Source organism: Nicotiana sylvestris, chromosome 10, assembly GCF_000393655.2.
Source record: "Nicotiana sylvestris chromosome 10, ASM39365v2, whole genome shotgun sequence".
NCBI classification, from domain to species: domain Eukaryota; kingdom Viridiplantae; phylum Streptophyta; class Magnoliopsida; order Solanales; family Solanaceae; genus Nicotiana; species Nicotiana sylvestris.
The window spans coordinates 80901653-80921744 of NC_091066.1; the positions used below are offsets into that span (position 1 = coordinate 80901653).

The 20092-nt window shown below is 34.7% G+C and overlaps 1 long non-coding RNA gene across 1 annotated transcript; it reads right to left on the minus strand.

Moving 5' to 3' along the window:
* Positions 1–16253: 16253 nt before the first annotated feature.
* LOC104249423 (uncharacterized) lies at positions 16254–18862 on the minus strand. The gene is made up of 3 exons (XR_011403263.1): positions 18789–18862; positions 17965–18071; positions 16254–17109 (listed from the first exon to the last, which is right to left on the minus strand). It is a non-coding gene; the product is annotated as an uncharacterized lncRNA (long non-coding RNA).
* Positions 18863–20092: the final 1230 nt, after the last annotated feature.

Sequence of the window (20092 nt, forward strand, 5' to 3'; positions counted from 1 at the left end):
ACAAACCCAAAATCCTTATACACCGCACTTTAATTCTTGAACCCACTAGAACCATTATTAAGAGTCACCCACTCTGACCTGGTCCCGACCGAATATTACCAAACTCTAGTACTCAATTAGTACATGAACACTCCTAAAGGAGAAACAACATGAATTCATTTCCTTGTACATCACATCTACAAGAAACATAAACTCTAAGTTATCCCAAAATTTGTACATGAATTGATAAGGCAAAATGTAGCATACATTCATCAAGTCCTTTGCCTGAATTACCCTTGATGTTTTCTTTCCTTAGTCATAACTAATCTACCAATGTACAGATAATCTAATATTACCAAGGCACACATCCATGTGACCCAATCGTAGATAGTGGGCTCCCCCACTTAGCTTTAAGTCGCAGTCACATAAATCAAGAACCAAAAGTAACTACTCCTTCTCAGTTTCTATGATCTCGCACCGGTAACCTGCCGAATTTCTCGCAAACTCTTTTTAAACTTTTCATAAAACATTCCGAATTATCAGCCATAATTGCACATTTAGCCTTCTGACAGTCGTACCATCTTCTTCAAGCGATCCAAGCTCACATCACATTACATGCCTCCCGCTGGGTAGAAAGTAGAACTCTTCGTAGGAACTTCATCAAAATCACACAATCACTAACCTACTCACATGAGATAGCCCAGCCCACCTGTGGAATTCCACATCAACATCTTCCAACAACATTGTCTTAGGTACAACTACCATGAAATCAATAAACCCTCCTGAGCCCATGCTCGTCCACCGGCCGTAAGAGTCTGTTCACTCCCCATTAGCATTAACCCAAGGTCCAACAATATGTGCCAAAACTCGAAGTCATGTTGCATCCCAAAACGATAATCAAGCTTTCACAACCCTCTTCATTCCAAGCAAAATCCTTTCCATTATATTCAAGCTTCCTCCGTGCAGAAGCCACTATCCCAAATGAAATTCATAGACTTACTCATTGTCTACCATGATCATCGCTCTCTAAACTTTCTCAAAGCATGTGGCTATCCTACTACATAATCCATACGCCACTCTGCCACTCCCACTACGGTTAAACCATCTCCTTAAGCAACTACTCATCCTCTGATGTTCATACATGACCTGCTAGCAATTTAACTACTACGAGATACCCCCCATCATGTCCTTCCTCCTCCTTAACTGCCAAAATACTGCTTCGAATTATAGTCCATATTTGTAGCACCCAAACGAATAAATTACCACCAACTCTGAGTCTCTATAAAGATCATCTCTCCCGAAACAACAATTCTAATAACACTGATTTGACTCTGAAGCCTCCATATACCACCATCTCTGATAACCACTGCATTGGCACCATTCCACAACACCCTACCCCGAAGGCAATTCAAAGGAGACCATAACACTGATGAACCTTAATATGTTCCAACAAGGACGATGGCACCATATCACAAATGAGAATCACTACGTTCGAAAATATCAACTCTTGCTACTCTGTCAACCAAGGCCTAAACATACATAGTCCAATTGCCTTTCCTCCACTAGAATTAAATGTCGAACCTCTAAACCATGAACCGAGTAATCCTCCTTTTGAGTCATTCACTTTCGTGATACGATAGTAAGAACCATGCCATTACACCAACATTGCGCGATAACCACGTATGAACATTATAATACACTGTGCATAGCCTCAAAACCGTAGGCAACACTAGCACTAGGTTGAAACGATAAAACACCCTTCCACAAGGCGACGATAATAGCATGACTGAATATGCAGGGAGGAACACCCTGTACCACATCTGTAGTACCACTACAAATCCTCTATTATCAATTGAAAACAAGATTTCAATATCGTATGAGAATGAGTAGGAAGGAATGAAGTCATAAGCTTCAATGGAATCAAATCGTACAATGAGGAATCAAGAAAGGAAGTGCTTCTAATGGCCTGGTAGTCTCTCGAAGATAAGTACAGACATCTCTGTACCGATCTGCAAGACTCTACTAGACTTGCTCATGGATCGTGAGACCCAAGTAAACCTAGAGCTCTGATACCAAGTTGTCACGACCCAAAATCCACTATAGGTCGTGATGGTGCACAACGTCGCCATTAGGCAAGCCAATGGTGAACCATCTAACTAATTATTTATTTTATTACTTTTGAAATCATAAATTTTATTAAATAAGGAAATAAATGCATTTGAAATCATAGGTTCATACAATTTTAGTAAGATATAAATTAAAAGGTGATAATATTAAAGCAAAATCATTAACATCATCTAGAAAATTCCAAAACCGGGTGCCACAAGTGCATGAGTATATACTAAGGAGTGCAATAATAGTACGACATCTGTCTAGATTGTAAACTAGAAAATACAAAGTAAATAGATATGATGGAGACGTTGTGGGCTATTCTGCGTAGCATAAAAAGTAGTTTATTATAAAGTCCCCTCAGTAGTTGTGCCTATACGCCAAAATGACCATCAAATGAACCTGTCAGATCCTGTACAATTAGTGCAGAAGTGTAGCATGAGTACGTAAATGAACGCATATCCAGTAAGTATCTAGCCTAACCCTGAAGAAGTAGTGACGAGGGGTCGATATCGACACTTACTAGTAGTCTAATAAAATAATATAATAAATCACAGCCAGATAAGAAACACTACCGTAACAATGAGGTAAAAACTATAACTCACATAATCCTCCAACATTTCTTTTGATGATATAAATCTCTCAAATCTCTTGTGCTATCTCAATAGATTAGAAATATCAAGTACAATCTCAAACTAATAAGGAACACCATATAAGTACCAGGTCTCAATCAAAGGGGAATATCATGAATATTTGAACTCCTAGCGGTATCATGCACGATTATACCAAGGTCGTACGGCCTGATCCAGAATGGTGTGTACATTGCCAAGGGTCGACCAATGTGAACTAGAGATGCATCCCAATACAGTGTCGAGGCATTCGGCCCGATCCTCAAGGAAGGAAGAAACTTATCAAATTATGAGCTATGTGTTTCTAACACAAGTACAAGAGCATAAAGTAAACATGATATTTACCGTCTATCAAATATCTCTTCAAATAACTCAAGGTGATAAATCTTGGTTTAACATATTCCCAATTAATTTCAATTATATGTTTAAGTAATTAAGCTAGCAAATTGAGTTCAACTAAGTCAAATATTACATGATAAAGTCTTAAGTCTACCCGGACATAAATATGCTTTTAGCTACGCACGAACTCTCGTCACCTCGTGATTACGTAATACCCACAACTAGTAGCACATAACAATTTAATACCTACAGGGTAGTTTTCCCCTCACAAGGTTAGACATGAGACTTACCTCGCTCTGTAGTTCCAGAACCGGCTCCAACGCCTCTCTAACACCTTAAACTGATGTCCATCGATCCGAAACTAGTCAAACAATGTGAAAATTAATCAAAATATACCCAAAGACTCTTAATAAATCAATTTATAAAAAAATTCAACTTTGCTCGAAATGTGAACAAAGTCAACCTCCAACCCATGGGCACGGATTTCGAATATTTTGGCAGATAAAGCTTACCCATAACACCATGAACTCAAATATATAATTTATTCCCAACTCCATACCCAATTTTGTGGTCATAATCCGAAAATACCAAATTGTAAGTTTTCTTTCAAAATCTCATAATTTCTACCAATTTTCATGTTTAAATCCTTGTAGAATCCATGTAATTAACTTACAATATATGGAAATTACTTACATAACCATAGATGATGAAAATCCCCACTTGAACATGTCCAAAAATTGCTCAAACCGTGGTGGAAGAAATGAGCCAAATCCCGAAATAAATTGAAGTTTTCCCAGGATTTTCCTCTTCGTGATCGCGGAAGCCTCATCGCGATCGCGAAGGCCAAAAATACTCTACGCGTTCGTGATAACCAGGACACATTTGCGAAGCCTTCAGATCCTACTGCTTTGCGTTCACGGTATGAACTGCGTTTGCGAAGGCTTAACTGCTCCAGGTCCCCCGGCTCTCCATCCTTCTACGAGTTCGCGACTCCTGGTTGCGTTCGCGAAGGGCAACTCAATTCCTTCTACGCGTTCACGACCTCCTCATCGTGTTCGCGATGAACACTTACCATCAGACCATATATCCTTCTTCGCGATCATGTAAGTCCACTCGCGATCGTGAAACACGACACTAGCGTCAGCAACCAGCAGCATCAAAACACCTAAATTTGGTCTGAAACCACCCCGAATCACACCCGAGGCACCCCGAGACCTCGTCCAATCACACCAACAAGTCCCTATACCTTATACAAATCTATCCAAAGGCTCACAATGTGACGAATAACATCAAAATCATGAGTCCACGATCAAAATCCTTCTTTCAATTTTCAAACTTCGACGAACGCGTCCAAATCATACTTAAACATTCCGGAATAATGCCAAACTTTACGTACAAGTCACAAATCACGATACGAACCTATTCCAAGGCAATAAATCCCAAACGTACATCAATAACATCAAAGTCTACTTCAAATCAAACTTGGGAAATTCTAAAGCCTTCAAAATGCCAACTTTCCACATTACGATCCAAACCACTCCCATACCATTCAATACTCAACCCAAACATACACCAAAGTCCAAAACCATCATACGAACTTATTGGAACCTTTAAATACCGATTTAGAGGTTGTTTACTTAAAATTCAAACATTTGTCAATTCTTCCAACTTAAAGCTTCTAAATTGAGAATTTTACTTCTCAATCAATTCTGAACTTGCCGAAAGTCAATTTTGACTACGGGTATAAGTTATAAAATATGAAGTGAAGCTACTCAAGACATCAAACTGTTGAATGATGCGCTAAAGCTCAAACAATTGGTCGGGTCGTTACATTTCATATAAAAGATAATTATCGAAAATTGAATAAACTTTTTCAGATACAAAAGTAAATAAGTTTTAATGTCTAAAAAATATATGCGTATATGGAAAAATTAAATATTACCCTCTCCATCCCAATTTGGTCAATCCTAAAGAGAATGTCACATTTCCTTATTTAGAAATAATTTATCTCTAAAATTCCTACTTTATCCTTAATGAATTGACTTACAGCACCACAAATATCTATGATTTATTTTAGATCAAAAGTTTTAAAAGTCCTTATTTCCTTCTTAAACTTCGTGCCAAGTCAAACATCACCACGCATAAATTGGGACGAAGAAAGTATCTATAATTAGGTATTTAAAGTACATAATTTATATTCAACGATATTGAATAATCATAGTTGGTAACTAATATCATAAATAATTCTCCATATGTTTCAGTTTATGTGAACCTATTTCTTTTTTGGTATGTTCTAAAAAGGATGACCCCTTTCTAAATTTGAAAACAATTTAGGTTAAACTTTCAATTCTACCCTTAATGAGAAGCTTTTATAACCACACAAATACTCTAGATCCTTTTTTGACTTGTTTAGGATAAAAAATTGCAAAAGTATTAATTTTTTCTTAAATTCCGTGTCCAGTCAAATAGGTTCACATAAATTGAAATGAAGAGAGTAATCAGTATCTTTCAAGAAAATAAAATTTTAACTTGAATTCATTAATAAAATTTCCAATAATGAATTCATATCGTTTACTAAGTTATGTGAATATAATATGAAATTTATGGCTCGGTATCACTTTTTTACTTAAAAAGGATAAATATGTGTTAGAAAGTTTTTTTTTTTTAAAAATCAGTTTTTTGCTAAATTCTGCTCTAGTTAAATTTATTGATGTACTCTTTTATTTGGTCCAACGCCTAAATATTAAAGTTCATTTATAGCTACTAGGGCCAAACTTATATCACATGATAACCACAAAATAACCTCGCACAAGTCATAGCCGAAAAACAATAACAAAGGCTAGAAATTGAAAAACCTAAAATCATACGCTCAACGCAAACAAAAAGGAAATCACTCCTAATCGAATCCTAAATTCACGCGTTCAGTATGAAATATTCAACCCCCAAACAGTATAAAAGTCGCACAAATATTCACATTATCAAAAATAATTCTAGGGTTTCTGAAGAGTAAACCCAAAGCAGAGCTCCAAAAAATTCATGCTGAAATTCAAAGTTTTTGCACAATTGTGGTCTACAATCAGCTTAATAGAGTTGAGATTTCGTTCTTAAATTGTAAAATTGATACAAAATCGACAAACACAAATAACGTCTATGAAGATTGTGAATGTTGGAACTACTGTTCCAATTTTGATTCTGATTTTACTTCAACAGAGTGGTGAGTGGGTAAGTGAGAGTAAATTTATTAATTTCCTTGTTAATGACGTGTTGATCAATTCAGATTATTGCTATGAGTATTTTGTTAATGAGATATACAAGCAATTGGGTAGAGATCCAATTACAAGTGCGATAAAGATAAAATATACAGTGAATGATGGCTATGTAGAAATTCCAATATACAATGATATGAGTGTGCACTTGTATATGGAGATGAAAAACAAAAACTTGGATATGACTGAATATTCATTATGCATAACGTTGAAAACTGTGTATTCAAGTACTGAATGCTCATATTCAAGCTCATACTAGGATGGTAACTTACTCGCAACAACTTCAGCTGGGTTACAATGTCAGAACGTAGAATAAGTACACGGAACTAATAGTGTTGAGATGTGGATAATCAAGGAAAAGAAGACAAATTTGAGATATTGAAGGAAAATTGTATAATAGACAACCCACAACATGAAGAAATTGTAGAAGGTCAGATGTATTGGGACAAAGATACACTCATTAGTGTAATAAAATACTATGCAGTACAAGAAAAATATCAATTTATAGTGTATAGATCATCTACAACAAGGTATGATTTCTATGTATGAGATTGCACTTCTCTGTAATTTTGTGTATATTGTTTGTATAAAAAATATATAATTATTGTATAATGAGATTGCATGTGTATACTGCTTATTTATTTTAGATACAAGTGTAAAAATCTGAAGAAGTGCATTATCATAACACTATATTTTAAATAGGTATTGTCTTACATGTGTGGATGAAAGGTGCAAATGGAGTCTTATATCTTCAAGTCTACACAAATCAAATGTCTTCAAGGTTAGACGGTCCAATGATGTCCACACTTGTCCAGAGGCGAGTAGATTGTTTTCACAATATCATGCTACTTCGTCATCCATTTCAAAAATAATTTGCAACAAATATGCCAATGCAAAAACAATATACTCTCCGTTAGACATCATGAGTGAGATGAAACAAAAGTATGGGATTAATATGAGTTACATAAAATCTTATAGAACAAAAGAAAAGGCGTTTGAACTTCTAAGAGGGATACCACGTGAATCTTATAGTAAACTGGATGCTTTCTTATTTGCTTAACTAGGTAAAAATCTTCCACTAGCATACACTGTTTTCGATTCTAATAATGATGCTTCCTGGGAATGGTTTTTTGAAATGTTTAGTTAGTCTTCTGGGAAAGGGAAAGGATATGCATCGTATCCGATCGGCATGCAAGCATATTGAGGGGTGCTTTGATTGTGTATACAGAGGTATCTCACTGTGTATGCATCTTAAATTTTTGGAATATATAAAGAAACAGTTCAAGAAGAACTATGACCGGCTGAGGGAAGTATTTTTTGCAATGGCCAGAGCATACAAAATTGAACCAAACTACTTCATCTTAAAACTACATGTGAATTTTCCGCTAAACTATCACAAACTACTTCATCTTGCCCTTTTTCTTGATATCCTTCAAAGTCTCGTCATCACTAACAGTATGTGACTTGCCCTTTTTCTTGTTATCCTTCATAGCCTTGTCATCGCCAACGACATGCGACTTGTCCTTTTTTGTCAGATCCTTCAATCTACCAATAGACTCGTCATCACTAACTGCACTTGCTCCTTGTTTCTTTACTCTATAATCCCATAGCAATATACCATATCGGTTTCGTATCCAATCAATTAATATCTTTAGGAATACTGCTACATTGAATGATGTACTCAGCAAATGCAACAACATAAATACCATAGTCACTACATGCAAGGTTGTACATAAACATTGAATAAGTTAGTTTAATATCCAAATAGGAATTCATGTACAAAAATAAATAAGAATCAGCAATATTCAATAATAATTTATGTATTATCTTACATTGATAACCCATCAACGACTTGAATCTCAAAAGGATCAATGGCGGGAATTCCTATAGGATTCTCCTTTGTGTCCCAGAAACCAATACGATGAAGGAAATATGTGAGCAACACTAAGTATTCTCATTGATCTCCGAACTGCACTATTCTACTGTGCGCCACTCATGGAGTCATATATAAATGTGCAGATCTTTGAATGACAGTATCGCCAATATCTAGTGCCACTTATCAGACATATTTATAGGAAAAATGACTTCATCAACAGTACACCAAGGAATGTTACACCTTAAAAATACCAAAGTATATACTTAGTAATTGGATCTGCTTCAGTAATCAAATTCATGTCTCTGTTTTTCTCCAAAAACTTATTTTACGAATTTCGGATCAAGTAGTTAAACAAACAGTCGGTAGTTGTGAATTTTACTGGAACGTCAACAGCGTAATTCCCTTTCTTTCTCAAATAGCAAAAACTAACATCAATATGCTGAAATATGAAGAATAAACACACATAGACAGAAAATGACATTATGAGAAAATTAAAATGTATATTTTATGTATAAACTGATTACACATTTTATAGAAGATACTACAAATATACACAAAATATACTCTTTCAAGTTGATACTATATTTTCTATTGCCATTATTGTTCTAGTCCTTTCTTCTTCCTACTATCCAAGGGTTACCAAGTCTCATTTCTCATTTTATTATATATAGAATCTATATGTAATTACAACATGGATAAAAGAAAAGAAATGGCATTTATGCTAACAAATTATCAATTTATAGTGTATAGATCATCTACAACAAGGTATGATTTCTACGTATGAGATTGCACTTCTCTGTAATTTTGTGTATACTGTTTGTATAAAAAATATATAATTATTGTATAATGAGATTGCATGTGTATACTGCTTATTTATTTTAGATACAAGTGTAAAAATCTGAAGAAGTGCATTATCATAACACTATATTTTAAATAGGTATTGTCTTACATGTGTGGATGAAAGGTGCAAATAGAGTCTTATATCTTCACGTCTACACAAATCAAATGTCTTCAAGGTTAGACGGTCCAATGATGTCCACACTTGTCCAGAGGCGAGTAGATTGTTTTCACAATATCATGCTACTTCGTCATCCATTTCAAAAATAATTTGCAACAAATATGCCAATGCAAAAACAATATACTCTCCGTTAGATATCATGAGTGACATGAAACAAAAGTATGGGATTAATATGAGTTACATAAAATCTTATAGAACAAAAGAAAAGGCGTTTGAACTTCTAAGAGGGATACCACGTGAATCTTATAGTAAACTGGATGCTTTCTTATTTGCTTAACTAGGTAAAAATCTTCCACTAGCATACACTGTTTTCGATTCTAATAATGATGCTTCCTGGGAATGGTTTTTTGAAATGTTTAGTTAGTCTTTTGGGGAAAGGGAAAGGATATACATCGTATCCGATCGGCATGCAAGCATATTGAGGGGTGCTTTGATTGTGTATACAGAGGTATTTCATTGTGTATGCATCTTCAATTTTTGGAATATATAAAGAAACAGTTCAAGAAGAACTATGACCGGCTGAGGGAAGTATTTTTTGCAATGGCCAGAGCATACAAAATTGAACCAAACTACTTCATCTTAAAACTACATGTGAATTTTCCGCTAAACTATCACAAACTACTTCATCTTGACCTTTTTCTTGATATCCTTCAAAGTCTCATCATCACTAACAGTATGCGACTTGCCCTTTTTCTTGTTATCCTTTATAGCCTTGTCATCACCAACGACATGCGACTTGTCCTTTTTTGTCAGATCTTTCAATCTACCAATAGACTCGTCGTTACTAACTGCACTTGCTCCTTGTTTCTTTACTCTATAATCCCATATCAATATACCATATCGGTTTCGTATCCAATCAATATCAATATCTTTAGGAATACTGCTACATTGAATGATGTACTCAGCAAATGCAACAACATAAATACCATAGTCACTACATGCAAGGTTGTACATAAACATTGAATAAGTTAGTATAATATCCAAATAGGAATTCATGTACAAAAATAAATAAGAATCAGCAATATTCAATAATAATTTACGTATTATCTTACATTGATAACCCATCAACGACTTGAATCTCAAAAGGATCAATGGCGGGAATTCCTATAGGATTCTTCTTTGTGTCCCAGAAACCATTACGATGAAGGAAATATGTGAGCAACACTAAGTATGCTAATTGATCTCCGAACTGCACTATTCTACTGTGCGCCACTCATGGAATCATATATAAATGTGCAGATCTTTGAATGACAGTATCGCCAATATCTAGTGCCACTTATCAGACATATTTATAGGAAAAATGACTTCATCAACAGTACACCAAGGAATGTTACACCTTAAAAATACCAAAGTATATACTTAGTAATTGGATCTGCTTCAGTAATCAAATTCATGTCTCTGTTTTTCTCCAAAAACTTATTGTACGAATTTCGGATCAAGTAGTTAAACAAACAGTCGGTAGTTGTGAATTTTACTGGAACGTCAACAGCGTAATTCCCTTTCTTTCTCAAATAGTAAAATATAACATCAATATGCTGAAATATGAAGAATAAACACACATAGACAGAAAATGACATTATGAGAAAATTAAAATGTATATTTTATGTATAAACTGATTACACATTTTATAGAAGATACTACAAATATACATAAAATATACTCTTTCAAGTTGATACTATATTTTCTATTGCCATTATTGTTCTAGTCCTTTCTTCTTCCTACTATCCAAGGGTTACCAAGTCTCATTTCTCATTTTATTACATATAGAATCTATATGTAATTACAACATGGATAAAAGAAAAGAAATGGCATTTATGCTAACAAATTAATATCAATATGTTGAAAATAGGAAGAACCATTATAGTGTTGAATTACTGAATCCCACAGGGGCAGGCGGGATACGAAAATGTGAAGAACCATTTTTTTCTTTAACATCATCAACTCTAAATTCAAAGATTTTATTTAGCTTATTTCCAATCTCTGTATAAACACTATCCATGATGAATCACGGTGAAAAGATATGGTTCATAACACTAAACACGAAAAATTGTCACGACCCTAAACCGGACCCGGTCGTGATGGCGCCTATCGTGAAACAAAACCAGCTGACACAAACCCCCAATTACAATTTAACAGTTATAATAATTCGATTGAAGTCATTAACATGTTATAAAACCCAAAATAAAAGTGAAATAGAACAATTTGCGGAAACAACATAGCCCGACATCGGGGTATCAAAAGTCATGAGCATCTAACATTTGTCTAAGAGTATGAAAGTGACTATGTAGTCTATTACAGAACTAATACAAGGAAAATAAGATAGAGGGAAAAGCACTGGATTGCGAACGCCGAGTAACTACCTAGTGTACTCCAAACCACCTGAGATGGAAGCAATCAGCACTCTCGAGCGGGACCCGAGGCTCCCCAATATGCACACAGGGTGCAGAGAGTAAAGTGAGTACGCCAACTCAGTGAGTAATAAAAGTAAAGGCGGCTGAGCGATAAGAAAACACGTAAAATATAACAAAATGCTACAAGAGTCAGTATAAAACCAATTCAATGCAATAAAATAGTGAAAGCTTGTAAAAACACCTTAGTTCAGTATAAGCTTCTTTAAAACATCTTTTAGCAGTTAAACGAGTGAATGAAAAGCAGTGAGAAGAGATAAACACATAAAATCAGCCCCTCGGGCAAAGTACCAACAGAATCAGCCCCTCGGGCTATCTCACAATCACTCGTATCAGCCCCTCGGGAAAAAGCATGGAACAACATCATCCCCTCGGGCTATAACACATCTCACACTGGGTACCCGCGCTCACTGGGGGTGTACAGACTCCGGGAGGGGCCCCTTACGGACCAAGCGCAATATCAAGTCATCTCGTGGCATAATCAATAGGCTCTCGACCTCATATCAAGCCACTTCATGGCGTACAACTCCGGCCCTCGGCCTCATAATCATAAATTAGTATAACACTGTTGCGGCGCGTAGCCCGATCCATAATAATCCTCACAACACAATCCCTCGGCCCCACTCAGTCAGAAATCTCTAAAAACCACTCGAGCACAGTAAATATGATATTCAGCCCAAAATATCATTTAAGATGTCAAAACAGAGTAAACATGGCTGAGTTATGAAAATAGTAGAATACAGCATGACTGAGTATAAATATGAAATCAAAACGGTGAGGAGATAGCAGTGAAAACTCCCTAAGGGTCCAAAACAGTTGGCACGATGCCCAAATATGGCATTCAGCCCAAAACATGATGATAGCAACAGTTTTTAACCAAATACGCAGTAACACAGTCATTCGGGATGGACTAAGTCACAATCCCCAACGGTGCATGACCTCACGCTCGTCATCTAGCATGTGTGTCACCTCTTAATATCACAACAATATATAATCCGGGGTTTCATACCCTCACGACATCATTTACAATCATTACTCACCTTTATCCCCTCAAAATTGAGATATAAACTCCAAACATATTCCCGATTATTTTCAGCAACACCTAATCCAAACAAATAATGATTTTTGAAAACCCAAATTTGAATTCAAAGCTTTCAAGCTTTTTAATGGCTATCAATGGTGGAAAATATCTGGAAGAATATTTACTTCCATAATTGTAGCGCGCCTAAATAGGAATATCTGGAAGAATATGATTTGATCTGATTTACGCCAAATCTTTTTAGAATATTCTGTTCCTCAATTTTAGCTCGACAAATTAGGAATATTCAGCTACTATTAATTAGTATTTAATGATTGGTATAATAACTGTAGAAAAAATGTGGATAGGGCGGGTAAATTAGAAACTATGTACATTTTTGGTAATAAGGTTTTATATATGATATAGGAAAGAAAAAATCTCAAAATTTTAAGGGGCTATACAGGATAGTTAATGCTAACTAAAGCACATTCATATCCGAGAAGAGAAAAAAATCAATATTTACAATTGTAGTGCCTATGTGGAATTGGAATCGAAAAATAACACAAATTCAATATAGAAAAGAGAACATAATATTCTTATGTCAGTCTCAACAGAACATAAAATAAGTTACAAACATAATTTTTAGAATAGATAATTTAAAAGAATATGAAATACTAAGTCCATGGAATGGAAGTGGAAAAGGACTCACATTATTCGTAAGAAGGTCGAAAGGAGGAAAGAAATCAAAGAGAAAGAGTACTTTTCCTTTTTAAAAAGATTAATACATTAAAAAAAGAAGAAGATATAATTCGAAAAGTTATATGGTAATTATATGAAATAATTGTCTTTAGTATTTTGCTCCTCTACAGGATTGGAGAGCGCAATTGTTCTTTTTAAACTATTTCATTTAGACTCTATTTCGTATTGATCAAATAATCACTTAGCCAATAAACATGTCAAGTGATATATGTTAACCTAATTAGTCCCAAATCTAATTACAAGGTGGCCTTCTCGTAATCTAAAACGGTTAAACTTTTTGGTTACTCCACATTTAACCAGCCCCAATAAGAGAAATTAATGCAACTTGACAATAGAAACAAGGGAGGTGTGCACAAATAGATCATTTAGGGTGTGTTGGCTAAGAAGGAAAATATTTTTCGGAAAATAATTTTTTATGGCTTAAATATTTTGGAAAACATTTTCCTCGTGAATTCATTTTCTTCCAATTGGAAAAAAAAAATCCTATCAAAAAAAGGGAAAACATTTTCCAAAACTCCAATCTTCCTCTCATTCCCCAACCCCCACCAACCCACCCCCACACCCCAACCCCCACCAACCCACCCCCACACCCAACCTCACCCTCGCCTCGCCTCGCCTCGCCCCATGCAGTTCCTACCCATCACCCTAAATATAAATAATATTAATAGTAATTTCTTTTCATGTTATAAATAAAGTATTTTTTTCATTTCAACAAATGCGTATTTTTTTTTATTTCAACAAAATGATGTAGTAAAAAGTATTTTCTTTTCATGATGTAGAAAAATTATTTTCTTTCATTTCAACAAAATGAGTACTTTATTTTTATGTTGTAGAAATAGTACTTTCTTTTTCAACCAAAAAAGGTATTTTTTTTAGTTATGGTATACAAAAATATTTTCTGAAAAAAGGTTTTCACTCACCAACCAAATAAGGAAACATAAAACCACTCATTTTTCATGAAAACATTTTCCATAAAAGATATTTTCCTTCGTAGCAAACGCACCCTTAGTGTCATTGAAAATTTTAGAATCATAGCATCGGCACCAGAATTTTAAAACACGCTCGTCATGGTCGCCAGGATTTCGCATTTGATATTGGGCCAAGATTCTTCCTTAACGGCAAGTTATGGTAATCATCACAATTTCTGGCCAAATCTTAATGATGGCCATAATATATTGTGTATGGGAGTGGCAAACGGGCAGGTCGGGTCGGATATGGTTCGGATTGAAAATGGTTAATGAAAAAATGAATCAATTATCCGACCCGACTCACATTTAATACGGATAAAAAACCGGTCAATCAGCGGATAATATGGGTAACCATATTATTCATGACTTCTTACATATGATCACTTTTGGGAGAATTTTTAATCTCCCTAACTTGAGAAACCCCCCATTTGAGGGGAGAAATTCAAAAATAGCCAGATTTACAACTGGTCGTTCAAAAATAGTCCAATTTCAAAAGTAATCGAAATTTAGCCACTTTTCATGTAAAGATAAATCTGAGCGAAAACACTGTTCAAAACCCGGAAAATACACCAGTATATTATACTGGAGTTCCCGCATAAATATGCTTGAACTCCAGCATATTATACTGGAGTTCCAGGATAAGTACGTTGGAACTCCAGCATAATATGATGGAGTTCCACCATAAGTACACTAGAACTCCAGCATAATATACTGGAGTTCATACACAGGTGCACCGAACTCCAGTATATTATGCTGGACCGGTCTTTGTTGCAGCAAAATAGTGGCTATTTTTCATTGACTTCGTAAACGCTGGCTATTTTTGAATGACCAGTCCGAAAACTGGCTATACCGTGCTATTTTTACCAATTTGAGGCTTTACAAATGTAAAAGTTAGACCCATTGGTTATTCATTTTCTAAATGAATATGGTTCTTATCCATATTTGACCCGTTTTTAAAAAGTTCATTATCCAACCCATTTTTTAGTGGATAATATGGGTGGTTAATTGTTTTCTTTTAACCACTTTGTCATCTCTAATTGTGTATAAATACGGTGATCAGGGGCGTATACACCTTATCTTATGCGGTGTCACGGGACACCGCTTCGTCGAATTTTTTAATATTTATGTATAAGAAAAATAAAAATATTAGGGATAAATATAGAAAATGACACCACTTACAACTACAATAAGTTATTTATTTATTTATTTTCTTCAAATTATGACACCGCGTATAAAAAGTCTTGCGTACGCCGCGGCAGTGATCACTAAGGATTTTGCCACATTTGCTAACAATCAATAGAATTTAAATTCTTGTGATTTCTAGCATGAGGGCGCATCCTTTTTGTATCCAAATTTGGTATTTAAATCCCTAAGATTTGTACATAGAGATAAACATTTTGGCTAGCATGAGGGCGCATCCTTTTTGTGTTTAACAATACTTGTGCTTCAAGTTCTGCATGATGGAAGGGTTCGGAGTTGGTCACAGTTGATTTCACTAATATAGTCATCATTGTGACAAGCATATTAATTACCTTTGTCAGGATTAATGGGAAAATGTAATGATCATGAGGAAGCACTTTCAGCTCGGCTGGTAAGCTGTTACCAACTTAAAGACGTTGCAATGTGACTGATATGCAGTCTTCCTACATACTCTATCTAATGAGCAGTGGTGATCAGTTTACAGAATATTAGTTGAAGTCCCTGTCGTCATACTATAAATACATGTGTTTAGGAAAGGGCGGATAGTGTCCTACCACTTTTCCCTCAAAGCTAACACCTATTCCAATGATACTAAGAAATATGTGCATCATTATGATATTATCAGATAGGGTAGTTTGACAACATATTCAAGCACACTAGGTCATTAGTCAAAAGGGACATATAGAATGAAACGATAGCCTTTAATTTCTCTCTTTTTGCTTACTTTGTACTACTAGTTAAGCATGAAAGTAAAAGTACTCTACTTGAAACATCAGAGTCTAGTTACAAGCTTCTGTCAAAAAATACTACTTAGAAGCAACACAATTCTATAGCTACTAAGTTTAGTGAAAACAGCTAAGGCTATTACGTGATCTCTCCGGCACATAGTACTTTTCATATCAATTCACCCCTCAACTACAATTGTTGAAGAGGAAAAATATGCCCACAATCACGAGGTACATTATTCCGCAAAAAATGATATAGCATATCATTTCTTGATTGATGCTAGCAAATGTCGCCATGTCCCTCGAACTAGTGAGCGTCTCGATCCGTGAAAGAACGGATTCAGACCTCACCATACTTAGTGTGACACCTTCTTCATCCTCGACTGCCTTAGAGATCCTCTTATTCTCCAAGTCCGCAATAGGGCGTGCTTCTTCAACCAAAAATTTCTTTTTCCTATTCAATTCCTCGACTGGTCCCTCCAGCCTTTCTAGCTTCAAGTTTGCCACTTTCATAGCGAATACCACACCTACTGTGAAGGTAATGGTCAATACAAACATAATTAATGTTGCACTCCAGCAGTTAAGCTTGTTTGATACTATTATGCCTCCCATGGCATATAACAGGAGAAATGCGATGTAATTCGAAAGTCCGCTTAGCACCTCGTTGGCATTTTTTTCCATCTCTAGCATCTGCAATTGCAATTTAGACCCCAACTTCTCAAGCTCAACCAAAGTACCAACACTTGAATCACGAGCACGTAAACCAGTAGAGGACGAAGAAGAGGTAGTTGACTCCATTTCCCACTTCAAGCAAACTAAGAAGAGATGCAAGAAAAAAAAAATCCAACTCAGAGAAACAAGGCTTTCTATAGAATAAATCCTTACTAATAGTATAAAGTAAGCAAATACAGAGACTCATGGAAGAAATGCAGATTCCCAGAACGAAGAATATTCAAGAAGTAGCAGTAGAAAGACATAACAGACACAAAAAAGGCTTTAGAATACAATTCTTCTTAGAAAAGTAAAGCTTCTGTATAAGAATGCCTAACTAATAGTGCAAAGTAAGCAAATACAGAAAGTAAATTCCCAGAAAGAATCATGCTCAAGAAGTAGCAGTACTACGAGTGAGGGGAAATTCCCAGAAAGAAGGATATTCAAGACCACTGATGTACACGAATTGTAATTAATTGAAGAAACTAAACTAGTTATAACTGTGCTTTGCATGTATCAACTAATCAAAAAGATTCAGAAATTTTCATTCTTTGCAAGAAATTCAGATTACAAAACTAAAAACCCAGAAATAAGATCATCTTATCAAGACTACTGGTTACACACTACTTGTTTTTCTATAAAAAACTAGCTATAACTGTACTTTGCAAATTGCATGTACGAATCAATAACAAAAAAACTCATAATATTCATTCTTCCCAAGAAATCCAAAATCCAAAACCGAAAAGCAAGAAATAGGAGCATCTTCCATATTAAAGACTTGTGATCATGCACTAACTAAAAAAAACTACTGTCGTTATAACTGCACTTTGCATGTATGAATTAATTAAACAATTCTTCAATGTTCATTTCTTCACAATATTACAAAACCAATAACACATAAAATAAGATTTTTGTTAATGTATAAAAACAGTAAAGAATTGGAAGAGAGACAGGCATACCTAGAAATTAAAGAAGAATATCTGAGAGAAACAAATGCAGAGGGCTCTGTTGAGTAATGGTGGGATGTAACTGAAGAAGAAAAAACAATGTCGTCCCACTTGAGCTTCTTTGAAAGAAATAACAGACAACAAATAAAAGCTTTAGAATACACTTCTTCTCAGAAAAATAAAGCTTTCTGTAGAAGAATGCCTAAATAATAGTGCAAAGTAAGCAAATATAGAAAGCAAATTCCTAGAAAGAAGAACATTCAAGAAGTAGCAGTACTCATGGGAGATTAAAGATCTTCATTCATATTCAAAACTATTGATATCATACACTAATTGTAACAAAAAACTTAGCTTATAACTGTTATGTACGAATTAATCAAAAATTTCAGAAATTTTCATTCTTAGCAGAAATCCAAAAACCAAGACCAAAAACCAAGAAATAAGATCATCTTTCATATTCAAGACTAGTGATATCATGCACTAATTGTAACTATAAAAAAACTAGCTGTAACTATACTTTGCATGTATGAATTAATCAAAATATTCAGAAATGTTCATTCTTTGCAAGAAATAATCCAGATTACAAAACCAAAAACACATGAAACAAGATCATCTTTCATATTCAAGACTAGTGATATCATACACTAACTGTAACTAAAAAAAACTAGTTATAATTAATGCTTTTCATGCGTGAATTAAACAAAAAAGTCCTGAAATTTTCATTCCGAAACAAGAAATCCAGATTAAAAAACCAAAAACCCAGAAATAAGACTTCTGTTAAATGCAAGCAAAAAACAGAAATTATAGGTAAAGAATTGGAAGAGAGATAGGCATACCTAAGAATGATTGAGAGAAACAAATGGAGAGTAATGGCAGAATGCACTGAAGAAAATAGAAAATCTTAGTCCCACTTGAGCTTCTCTTCGAGTCCAGCGGAGTTAAGCGGTTAGTTAGTTATAATAGAAATGGACCGCGCGGGAAAGATTCTTTTTTCTGTTTCCGTGGGTTTAATTCTTACAAAGTGATTAAAAATACTTTACTGCACTATGCATGTAGCTTAAATATTGATTATAACATGTTATATTTATTTTTATTTTCTAGGTTATTAATTTACACTTGCTATAATCACTTCATCAGTAATCAGTTATTAAAAATTACTATTATTTATTACACTGCCATTATATTAAATTCAAATCCATCAGTTCACAAAAAATATATTGGCAATGTGAAAAGAGGATAAATAACATATTATAACTAGTTTATAACATAGAATTTTCTACGCAATATATAGTTCATTATGTTTAGTAATTTTTTGACTAACATGTACCAACATTCAGGTTCTTATGCGTGAAACACAATTAAATTCCTTTGGAACATTTGGTTAACCAGAAATGAAAATCAATTTAGAAATTTAAAAAAAAAAAAAAAAAACAATGTTTCAGTTAGCAGTGTTATTAATCGCACAATGGAATTATAGTATACTTTTTCAAGGGACGTATTTTGTAAATGGGTACAGGCAGGTAAATATTTTCGCCTGGGTAATCATGAAAAAACTCCTTATCTAACGATTCATCAGATATTGAAGAGCTGGACATATCATCAGTTCTCACTTGGAAAATTCATGAAGTTGGGTTCTTAGATTTGTAAGCAAGTCAAGACATCCAATTTTTGCAAATACAAGAGCAAGGTCCATTGTATGATAATGTCGAATATGCCATAATTTTTTGGAGTATTATTAGAATGTATTCAGCTCCTTCAGAAGCAATTTTTCTTTTCAATTCGACTATTTTTATTTTTATTACACGATGCTCAGAGCTAGCGGTTGGATAAATCAAAGTACTATTTCCTTGAAGTTACTTGGAAAAACCAAACCATCGACAATGGGCTAGGGGCAATATCATGTTCGCACCACCTGATGTGGCTTTTCAAATTGGCCCTTAAGTTGACGAAAGGATTCAGCAGATTTGTTTACTTCCGACTTGTATTGCTTGAATCCTCCAAAAATGTCTCTACAACTCTTGTCAAATCCTCAAAAAATTCAGAAATATTGATTGAATCCTCCAAAAATACCATAGTACAAGGACGACAACATATTCAGAATATCTGACACAGGTGTTGCGAGACATTTGAGAGACCGCAG